The sequence below is a fragment of the Hordeum vulgare genome, chromosome 6H (genome assembly GCF_904849725.1).
Source record: "Hordeum vulgare subsp. vulgare chromosome 6H, MorexV3_pseudomolecules_assembly, whole genome shotgun sequence".
NCBI lineage: Eukaryota > Viridiplantae > Streptophyta > Magnoliopsida > Poales > Poaceae > Hordeum > Hordeum vulgare.
The window spans coordinates 285,993,519-286,005,861 of record NC_058523.1 but is presented as its reverse complement, the minus strand read 5'-3'; positions in this window follow the sequence as shown (position 1 = coordinate 286,005,861).

Below are 12,343 nucleotides of genomic sequence, written 5' to 3'. Positions count from 1 at the left end.
TTCAATCTCGTTACCGATAAGTCTCTTTACTCGTTTCTTAGAACGTCATCGTGTGACTAACTCCTTAGTCACATTGAGCTCATGATGATGTTCTACCGAGTGGGCCCAAAGATACCTCTCCGTCACATGGAGTGACAAATCCCGATCTTGATTCGTACCAACCCAACAGACACTTTCAGAGATACCTGTAGTGCACCTTTATAGTCACCCAGTTACGTTGTGACGTTTGATACACCCAAAGCACTCCTACGGCATCCAGGAGTTGCACAATCTCACGGTCGAAGGAAAAGACACTTGACATTAGAAAAGCTTTAGCATACGAACAATACGATCTAGTGCTATGCTTAGGATTGGGTCTTGTCCATCACATCATTCTCCCAATGATGTGATCCCGTTATCAATGACATCTAATGCCCATTATCAAGAAACCATGATCATCTATTGACTAACGAGCTAGCCCACTAGAGGCTTGCTAGGGACACATTGTGATGTATTTATTCACACAAGTATTACTATTTCCTGTTAATACAATTATAGCATGAACAATAGACGATTATCATGAACAAGGAAATATGATAATAACCATTTTATTACTGCCTCTAGGGCATATTTCCAACACATTTTGTATGGGTATCGGTGACCACCACCAAGGGTTTCCAAAGTGTACTGGTTCGGTGACCACCCCCAAGGGTTGCCACATGTATGGGTTTGATGACCGCACTCAATGGTCCCTTAGTGCAATCACGACATCTTGAATTGTGTGAGGGAGTGAGGAGATTATGGTGGCGCTAGTAGCTTCTTGGGGAGCATTGTGCCTCCACACTGCCCTGAACAAATATTAGCATCTACAAGGGTGTGAACTTCGAGATACATCATCGTCTCTGCATGCCTCGGTTATCTCTCATCCAAGCCCTTTACTTATGCACTTTACTTTGTGATATCCATATCATTTCTTGTTATATATGTTAATATCATTTAGTGGTTTATCTTGCTTAGCATAAGTAGTTAGTGCACATAGCTAAGCCTAGTTATTTTACATTTTGTTCTTGACTAATTAAACGTTAGTATCATTCGGTATTTGATAAAGACTAAACCGTAATTATTTTAAAGCACCTATTCACCCCCACCTCTCTAGGCGACATCCACGTATTTCACAAGCCTCATCCTTTGCTTTGTTGGAGTATGGTAATTCAAGTTGCTTCAATGTCAGGTGTTGATTTTACATCTTTCCCAAGCGGTGTTATTATATTTCTATGGACTGCTAATCCTTTTGATAAATCGGAGTTGTCATGAAGTGCTTTCCCATCCGGAGTGCTTCTATTGAAGATAATTCAATCCCCTTATTTTATTTCTGGAGTTCATTTCATCTGTCTCAAGTTTTCTTTGTTTTCCCCACCCTTTGCTTCATATGTCTCGCTCCGGAAGTCATATGACTACAAGGAATCAATTGTCCTTGTAGTTATATGAAGTCTCTTCATGTATTTTATTCCAAGTTTCATTTCGGTGTTTTCCATGTGAAGATCCTCGAGTGATTCTTTATCTCTGTTTTATTTACGGTGGTATCAATTCAACCTCTTGATCTTCATCATATCCTTTTCATTCATTAAAAGATTCTCGTGTTGAAAATTATTGATCATGCCGCTCTTGTTTTTTCATCTCTCTCTATTCTTATCCATAGTTTTGAACATATCTCACATGAATCGTATTTTCATTAAAAATTCTTCCAAATATTTGGTGGTTCTCACCTCATAATTTTTTTAATTTTGAATCGGTACAATATCTCTTTCTAAGCAAACTGTCAGTGGTTTCCAAATATGATCTTAACTCGCTCTTCTAATATTCTCTAGAGATTTCCCACGATCTTAACTCGCTCTTCTAATATTTTCTAGAGATCTCAAGTTCTTTCCAAATATGATGTTAGAATGATTTTCATTAGTCAGATTCCTTCTCAACCTGACCCTTCACTACCGTTCCCGGCGTCAACCCTACCCTTCACTACCGTTTCGAAAACGCGGCTACGCACACCTCGCCGTCTTCATTTGCTCGCGAGCCGCCCTCGAGCGTATTGATCCTGTACCCTCGCTTCTCCTACCGGGTACGCACAAAAAACTGTCAGTTGCTACCCTCCATCGTGGTGAGGTCTATTAGCCCGTGATCCTTTTTCCTATTTGGTTCAGTTTGTTCCCAAATTGGTAATAAAATAATGGAGAGCATATTTACGGTCACCAACTACCTTCTAACTACACATAAATTGTATTTGTTCCAATTAGTTATTCTCGAGTTACATATTATGTGCGCATGAATCATAGAAAATGAACATATTATCCGTACATTTCCAAATTACCACATGTCATGTTTAGACGGCTTGTTGCCAAGTTGTTACCCTTCATTTGTGCTTATCCCCATTTTCCGAATTTTGCATGTGTCCTTTGTATATGACGATTAGCAGCGACGACAGTCATACTTCTGCTGATGTATCTTCATCTAAGTACGAAGCCAACATGTTTGCAAGAGATGATCATGTATCAAGAAATGAGGAACGGGATAGAGCTGCCACAATCACCCTTCTGGTCAATAGTCGGAAGAAGCCCACACACCAGCCTAAAGGTGTATATGAAGTAGCTAACATCAATTTGAAGTCTTGGGCTTCAACACAAAGCACGCACAAGGTTTAGGAATGTGTGTGGATTTCTTGGCAGGGAAGTCTCAACATTAATCTATCTGGGTTTCAGAAGGATGATGCAGAAACACGGCACATGATAGTCCCGGAGATCATGGAGCACTTCAACGTTCCCGTGGATTTGAGAGAGCATGTGGAACACGCTGCACCAAAGAAGGCCATGGATGTTTAGAGAAACTGGAAGCATGTGTTGTACAAGAAGTACTTGAGTCAAGGCAAGGACACAATCCCCTCATACCCCCAAATTACAAAGAAAGATTGGACATAATTCAAACGGGTCAGGTCTAGTGATGAGTTTATTAAGAAGAATCTCATGCACTCAGAACTTCAGAAGAAGAACACACACCCCCACCGTAGGGGTGTGACAGGATACTATGGCATAAAACTGATATGGGAACAGGAGGACAAAGAAGTAGTAACCGCGGGTGGCAAACTGGCCTTTAGTGATATTAGGGGCACTCGCGCTAGGGACTACTTGCGGGCACGTGCAAAGAGGAATTGAGATGGTTCTTATTACTTTTAAAACTCAGCAGACCAAGAACTGTATAATGTGATGGTAGAGGCTTCTAAATATACTTGAAGGTTCTATAGGAACTCAGGGCCATGTGAAATTTTGTCCGAGGCTCTGACTACCAAATAGTGTGGGCTCCCCGACTTACGAGTCGAGATCCCGAATTAAGTGTACAGAGATAAGAGAGATCAATGCTCATTGAACACACACATACTAAATAACAAGACTCTTACATCCGTGAATAATGTCTGAAACAGATATGGACCATTATGGTCATGTCTTACATAGCTAACTCAACTAATAGCATAAATCTTGGTAGAAAACGTCAACCCATGCCATCAGCCTTAACCTACAAGCATTCTAACTCGAAAGCGTCCTTGTTCGCGTGCCCGTCTCCAATGATGATTTCTGCTCCATACTCCGGTTCTTCCGTGTGTGGTCAAATAAAAATAACCAATGGCAAGCCAATGAGTACTTTGAATGTACTCGCAAGCAACCCATGATGTGGGACAAGGTAATAATGCAACATGATATATCTATAGTATGCAGCCTTTGCGGAAAGCAGATTTTCCCCTAAATGTAGTAACATGGTCAAGCATTTATACGATCATGCATCACAGGTAAATGGTAATCATAAGAATAGGTTAAAGATATCAACACATCTGTTGTGGGTTGAACACCTCAGGTTCACCCTCTATGCCAAGTCACCGGACTTGACAATATCATCTTTCTCAACCACGCACACAATCACACTTGGTTTATGCGGGAACGACTGGACGTAGTGTAAGTAGGATGACCCAACTGTCTTTGAGCGTGCACACGGCTATTCAAATAGTTTTACACTCTGCAGAGGTTGCGTGTTGTACCCACGAGATCCGGCAAACTTCCGTGTCATCCGCGACTCCCGGTATATAACATACCTGAGGTAAGTACCCCGATCATTGCATTTCCCCTAACGGCACTAGACAAAGAGTCCACTCGATTGGTACCCAGCTGTCGGGTAAAACGACACCTATGGGAAACTCCAGGAGTCCCTTGATCGTTTGGCGGGGAGAGAGAGGTACGACATCGAGAGCAGAACTGGCGATCAATACCAGCAAGGTCTTTTTTACCCAGGTTCGAGACGCTTGGCGCGTAAGACCCTGCTCCAGCTTAGTTTATATTATGTGCTTACTGTTGGGTGGTTTTTCTAGAGTAACTCGTCAGGTGATTAGGGAATCTCTGATCCCCCAAAAGTCCAACCCTAAGAATGAGCTTGGAGCCTCCTTTTATAGGCAAAGGGGTCACCAACATTGTGCTCACAGGGTGCGCAGTGAACAGTATTCACGGCTCTACTTCTTCGGTGGTGCCAGGGCAGTAAATGATTGGTCGGGCCCCTAACCAGCCGCTAGATGGTTGCGACACGTGCCCAGGTGAGTCGACACCTGGGCCTTGTGCCACCACACGAGGGATGTGCTGGAGAGGTTGGATTGTGGTAGGAAATGGAGGGGACACCTCGCGAGCGAACAGGGGCTTGCTGGCCTGTAGTCCCTGCCAGATGACTTGGTCGTCTTCCCGGCAAGGAAGGCTTGCCGGGGGCTCGAATACTTTCTCGGCAAGGAGGGCTTGCCGGGTGCTTCGTCGGTCCATACAGGCCATCCTGTGAAGGGAGACTTTCCAGGGGCCTACTATTCTCTGGGTAGTCTTCCCGGCAAAGCGGGCTTGCCGGGGCCTTGCGTCTGGAGCCTTTGTGCTCCACACCCCTAGAGAGGGAAGGGCGTGTCCTTGGTGGGTCTTGGATTGCCTTCCTGCTGTTCTTCCCGGTGCACTTTTGTCGAAGTGGCGTCGCCGATGCGCGTGCACAAGTCTGGGGCATGAGGGACCCCAGTCTGTAGTGCACCAACAGGAGCCCCCGGGCCTGGGCCACGCACGCGGGCGGGGTGTTGCTGAACCGGGTCCAAAGAAGTGCACGGGCTTCCTTGGCAGGGGACTTTGCAGCCTTGGAGCCATTGTAGATGGCCCTTCCCCACGTCGCGTATCTAGCGCGCAACGTACACAAGTGTGCGCACAGCAGCATCCCCATCTCCCGACGCGTTACTGTCACATGTGAAGCATGCACAATAATAGTCAGGCAAGTGGCATTCGTGGCCATAGAGGTTGTAGTCGTGGCAGGGCCCGCCCCCGCATGCATTGGTAAAGCATGGAGGTTCCCTGGTCGCCCGTGATCATGGGTTATTGGGCGAGAGGGGCGGTGGTTTCTGATTGAGGGGAGCTAGCCCCCCGCGCCTCGCCCTATAAATCAGGGAGTTTGCGAGGGGGTTTTGGTCATCCACCAACTCCTAAAATGTCCATCACCCCCAGCTTGCATCTGTGGAATCTTTCTGGTTCCGGGTGGCGCATGCCCCCAACCATGGCTAGAGGATGAGGGAGGCCACCATTGGCCGTCACGGCGGCAAGGGGATCCCATTCGGATCATGCCACAGCTTAAAGGGGCGCTGGCGCGGAGGGCGGCACGAGCGCCCGTGGTGGTGGAGGGACGAGGGGCCACGGTCGCCGCAGAGGCCGTGCCTCGGGGAGGCGGAGTGCTACTCCAGCATCTCCGTCTTCTCCTAGGCTTGTCACTGCGGGGACTTATGCTGAAAGGACTCAGTTGGAGTTTCTTGTCAGACTACAAGGTCGCATTTGGACCCGGCTTCAACTTCCCACCGCCTCCGGCAAGGTGATGAGCGAAGAGAAGCCCCTGATGTTGCGGCTTCAGGTGCACGGCTGTGGCAACAACGCGGTCTCGGTGACCGTGGAGCAGCCGGGGCCTCGGCTCCTGTTCCTCAGTCACGGGTGGAAGAGCTTCGCCCATGCCCATAACCTTTGGGATGGACACGTTGTTCGCTTCAAGATGATGGCATACAACCAGCTCTCCGTCAAGATATACGGGAGCTCGGGTGCTGCGAAGAAAGCTCGAGCGGGACTGACAGCGCTTCCTCGCGCGGGAGCGACGAGGACGGGTCGGATGGTAGCGTCGGCGAGTATGGGTTAGATCCTCGGCAGGCTAAGTCTGTGTATGAGGATCTGCCCTCGAACTAACCGTCGGTCGAACCATCACCGTCAGTCCGCGGTCCTCCTCCTCCCGAGCCCGGGCCGATGAGCCGGAAGAACCGACGCTACCGCATACCGCGGGATTGTCTTGTTTCCGTTCTCACCGTACCTTCAGGTCCCGTTCTCCACTACGCAATGCTCGTCCATGAAGGTCCAGCACTGTTCATGTCGGGGGCCTTGCCGCTTTTTGTCTTCTTGAACTCCTGTCCCGCGAGCACGTACCTCACCAAAAGAGAGTACAATAGCTTAGAGTAGCAAAATCATTCATGTAATATGTCTAAGTTTGTTTCAAACAAATGAACGAAATGTTGTTTCCCTTGCGTCCGATCCTTCTCCTTGTATGATATGCCTTTTTCATTTTTCGGAAGCTTGCCGGCGTGACTGGTCCTGCCGCTAGTGCCTTGAGGAACGGATCCTTAGCAGTCCTCTTGAGGGTTCGTTACCGGCAAGGCTCCTTGCCACACTTAGTGCAACCTTTAGATCGTCGAGCGCGTTTGGAGGCGAAATAAGGTTCTAAGTAGCCACTTAGACTATTGAATAGGTTCGAAATAGTGTGAGGGCGCTCTGTGGTCGTTTAGGTCGTTGAACTAGTTCGAAACAGAACTAAGGCGCACTGATCCTGACAAGGTTCCATCTACGCGCACGTTTCTCAAAGAAGGTTTGGGATCTTCCAGAAAGGAAACAACTTATCTACTATGAAATCTCCTCTAAAATATTCATCACTTATCTGTCGTGTTGCGGCACTTCTCTTTGCGGCGCTTGGGTCCTTTGCCGGGGCCTCAGGTCCCAGGAAAGCAGGAGACCATACTCTTCCGGCAAATTCCCCTCCCGCAAGGTACTTGTCGATAGTTCTTGATTCTGTCTAGAAAGGCCTTTTCCTGTCTTGCCTGGCCATGCTGAAGGATCCCCCGAGCGTATCTTTGGCGACGACGTGATGCTTCCGGGGGGAGGAGGGAAAGCGTTCGGCTGGAGTGCATGGATGTTCTGGGGCCTATAGGTGCATTCTTGACGGTTATGCACCTCTTCATGGAGGCCTCGCCGGAGCCCCCAAGCACACCCTCGATAGCAGCGCACTGTCCCGGAGCGGCGTGTCAGCCTGATGTCTCCAAGCTTGAGGTCTCCGTCTCCCTAGCCTGCGCTTGCACAGCGGAGCATCCGCGCAGGCGTTAGGAGGCCATGGCGAAGCAGAGCGAACAGTGTTCACCGCTCTACTTCTTCCGTGGTGTCAGGGGCAGTAAATGCTTGCTCCGGCCCCTAACCAGCCGCAAGATGGTCGCGACACATGCCCAGGTGAGTCGACACCTGGGCCTTGTGCTGGCACACGAGGGATGTGCTGGAATGGTTGGATTGTGGTAGAAACTAGTGGGGACACCTGTCGAGCGAACAGGGGCTTGCTGGCCTGGAGTCCCTGTGGGATGACTTGGTCGTCTTCCCCGCAATGAAGGCTTGTCGGGGGCTCGAATACTTTCCCGGCAAGGAGGTCTTGCCGGGGCTTCGTCAGTGTGTGCGGGCCTTTTCGTCGAGGGAGACTTGACGGGGGCCTGCTATTCTCTGGGTAGTCTTCCCAGCGAAGCGGACTTGCCGCCGCCTTGGGAATCTTCCCGGCAAAAAGGGCTTGTCGGAGCCTTGCGTTTGGAGCCTTTGTGCTCCACGCCCCTCGAGAGGGAAGGGCGTGTCTTTGGTGGGTCTTGGATTTCCTTCTTGCTGTTCTTCCCAGTGCACTACTGTCGAAGGGGCGTCGCTGATACCCGTGCACAAGTCTGGGGCACGAGGGACCCTAGTCTAGTTCACCGACACCAGTCCACATGATGTACGTCTTACGAGCACCAACTCTAGACCGTATCATCCATGCACGAACCAACGGTGTGCCCGGAACGTGTAAAAACAACATAGTCGCCCTTCCTGGCACGACCCCATCCCGAGAGTGACCATGTCACTCCCGTCACTTTTAATGCAGGATCTTTGCTAGCACCGACCAAAGTAATGAACAAAGCCCTGTCCCATAGAGTGTATTGTTGTCGCACATGTAAGATTGGGACGGTCCACACATCATAAATCTAATCCCATTCCCGAAGCCACACACACAAAACCTCTACCTGGTACACCACTTCTTCCCGAAGTGGTCACCATCTCAACACCATCACCCTCGGGCATTAGTGGCACCTGACGGGGTTTTTGCAAAGTCTTTGTAATCACCTTTGTGTTACCATCACCATGCATATGCTCATCCTATGTGTAGCACTACTATCTACTTGTCAACTTTTCATCAGCGGGACCCTCATAGATGGTAAGGTCATGCTCAATGCAAGTGCTTCAGAGGAGCCATCGGTAACACCATACCGAGGGTTACCGACTAAATCATGATCATATGCATCGGAATAAAGTAATCAACATGGCATGCATAAAATATTTTCTCATACATGGTCAAAGAGATGCTTGCCTTGGTCACCTAGGTATCCGGGGTATTCGAGGTCTTCGGGTCCAAGTCCTTCGTCAAACACATGATGTGTCGTCATAATAGTAATAAGAAGAAGAAGAACCACAACCACAAAGAGAGAACGAACTCACATCTAAAATGTCACTCTATTCTGTAAAATACTACCATTATTTCTAAAAGTATTTGCTTCTGGTTTTGGAATGGAAAACTATTTTTATAAGTCTTTTTAACAGAGGCTAAAATACATAAACTAATTTTTAATTTAAAACTATGTATAAAAGTCTTTATATAAATTGCACAAGCAATATTATTAAATACTACATAATTTTATAAGAATTATGGTGGAAAAAGACTTGAATTTGGATGAACATTTAATTGTGTGGAAATTCATTTTGAAAATATGGAGAAATAATAAACAAAAGGGCCAGCTCACTCGCCAAGCTTGGCCAGCAGCTGGGCGGGCCCAACTAGCCAACCGGCCAGCCAGCCACCCAGCCAGCCTAGGCGTGCAACGACAGGTGGGGCCCTCCTATCACGGTCGTCTCCTACCTCAGGACATAGGGGAGGGGGAGCTCACCGGCGGCAGTTCTGGCGATGTCGAGGCGAGCGAGTGCGGGATTGGACTCCTCGCACTCCCTCCTCTCGGATGAGGGTCAAATGAACGTCGGTGGTGGCCTGAGTCGGTGGCGACGAAGAAGCCGCAATGGAGGCTTTCGGAAAGGCGTTAGCGACGACGCTCGAAGGGTAGAGAAGGTTGGGGAAGAGGTGGAGGAGGACCAGGAAGCTCTTGTAGTCTGACGAGAGGTGCAACGAGTGTCAGAGTGTGCCTATGTCCCAAGATCGACGGAGCCCCGGCACGGCGGTGCCTTGTTCGATCTCGAGTACCGATGCTCGTTTAGCTCAAAGGGGCACTTGGGGTGGTTGATTGGAGGCTAGAGAGAGGTGCTAGAGATACGGGGGAGAGCTGGGGGGGTCTTTATAAAGACGGCCGACGATCCACCGAGAGGTGGTGCGCCAGTGATGCTGCTGTAGTGGCTAGAAGCGAAGAGAGCGCTCGGGAGCGAGCCAGTGGTATTGCATATGTGGTTTTGGACCGAGGGGAATCTTCAGAAGGAGCAGGGGAGGGCTCTTGGCTCGCCACGGTGGCGGGGCTTTTCTGGCCGATTCAGGCGCGCGCTCATGCGCCGCGAGGGACAGAGGAGAGGGGGAAGAGAGGGGCCGGATGCTGCTCTAGCCTCCGTCGTTGTGGTCAAAGAGGGGCAACGGGAGGGGGCAGGATTTGGCCGTGGCTGGCCTCCCTGTGCTCGGGTGCACCCTGTAGTTAGTCTAGAGCGCAGCTTTGGCATGCCACAGCATGCTGGCATGCTCTGGCGTGTTTGGCCATGTCTGGGGAAGTCTCGGGGTGGAGTAGATGCTCTATGGATGCTTAGGGCCAAGAGGAATCAAGCTGGTCAAAAGGTGGAGTGGTAAACAGATGTTGTGAGCATTGATTCAGCTGGTTAATGGGAAATTTTGGCTCCCTCTCATTGAACTGCTGCTGGATATCTCGGCTACAGTGGTAGGGAGGCACACGCAACCTGTGACACAAGTTTGGAATGAAGGGAGTAAGTGTTGGGGGTGCTAGTTGCTGGTTTTCTGGACTGGCAGAATGTGTTTGATGCTGGTTTAGGGGAGTTAACCTCCTCCAATGGCTTTGATAGTTAACATGATTGGATGGAGGACATAATTAAGAGGTTTACCAAAATTTAGCTCAGTTGAAAAGTTTGACAATGTAAATTTGAAAATACCCACAAATGGGCAGATCTGCAATCTAGTGAGCAAATGTGGTCAAATTAATTCCCACAAATCCAATTCTTGGTTTGCCCTCCTTATTTAGGGTATTGAGCACTCATGCAAAGTTTGAGACCAATTGGACAAAGTTGGCAGTGTAGAGTTGTTCGAACTTGGTTCTGGATAGAAAGGGTTTCTGGATTATTTGGTGAACCAAACCACCTTGGATAGCGTGAAACTAGACATTATCACCAAATATAGCATGTGGGACATGCTAGAATTTACTAAGAATATTTCCTTTCGAAATGGTCTTCAAGGTTTTAGTCATATCTTTTGAACATGACAAGTGGTTGAAACTCTTATGTATGGAAAATATATGTTCTCAGAGTCTTCCTAAATTTCATCAATTTTTTCTAAGGCGGAAAAATATTTTTTCACCAAAAATACCATTTCTCGCCTTCGAAAAGGGCATATAATTAAAATAGGAAAATTACTTTAGAATCATTATTTTATGGTTTTGAAGATCTATTTCAACAATGGAACCAGAATACAATCTTTAGGTAAAAGCACTTCCCTCAAATCAAGGACTTGTAGTGCAAATCTCAAAGCACGGGTTTAAAGCTAGAAAAATAATAAAAAGGGTTTTTGTGGAAATAATATTTTTATAAAAAATGTTTTTGGTGATCCACTCACAAGCACATGTACAAGCAATGATAACCAATACACTCGTAGCACTTACTTAAAAATTTCTAATTTATTCCAAAATTTGAAAAGAAAACAATAGTGGCAAAGTGGTGCAAAAACACGGTGTGACAGACCTATCCCCCTTACCAGAATCTCATCTCCGAGATTCCAAAGCAAGGTGCTAAAAAGGTACGGAAACTCAGATCTAATATAGTCTTCACGCTCGCATGTTGCTTCTGCCTTGCCATGGTTGCTCCACTGGACCTTGAAGTACTTGATGGTGCGACTTCGAGTACAACGTTCGTCTTCATCCAGGATGCGGATCGGTCTCTCGCGGTAAGGTCTGGCTGAAGATCAATGGCTTGATGACCGATGCACTTGTAAGGATCCGGACGGGTAGGTGCTTGGCTGCACTTTCATAGTTGTGACACGTGGAAGACATTATGCACACCCGAAAGTTCTAGAGGTAGCTCCAACTCATAGGCATCTTCTCCTCGCCTTGCGATGACCTTGAAGGGCCCAATGTACCTCATTTCTAGCTTTCCCTTGACATGAAAGCGCTTCATTCCCATGAGCGGTGAGACACGGAGATACATGTGGTCTCCAGGGTTGAGTTCCACCTCTTGGCGATGTCTATCCGCGTAGCTCTTTTGTCACGACTTGGTTGCTTCCATACAGTCACGGACAAGCTGGACTTGCTCTTCGGCATCGCGGGCAATGTCTCGTCCAAAAATCAATCCTTCACTAGTCTCGGACCAGTTGAGGGGTGTGCGACATTTACGTTTGTACAGTACCTCAAATGGTGCCATATGGAGACTGGACTGATAGGTGTTGTTGTAAGAGAACTTAGCGAAGGGCAAACAATAATACCATTTGGTTCCGCATGCCAAGACACACGCGTGGAGCATATCGTCAAGTATCTAATTTACTCGTTCCGTCTACCCGCCGGTGTGTGCGTGGAAGGCAGTGCTGAAGGAGAGCTTGGACCCCAAGGCCTCTTTGAACTTCTTCTAGAACCTTGAGGTGGACTGAGTGCCACGGTTGGACATGATCTCCTTTGGAATGCCGTGGAGGCTCATAATATGCTCGATGTACTGCCAGGAATGAAGTGGGCTACCTTGGTAAGGTGATCAACAATGACCCAAATGGAGTCATGACTTCTTCTCGATCTAGGCAGACCCGTGATGAA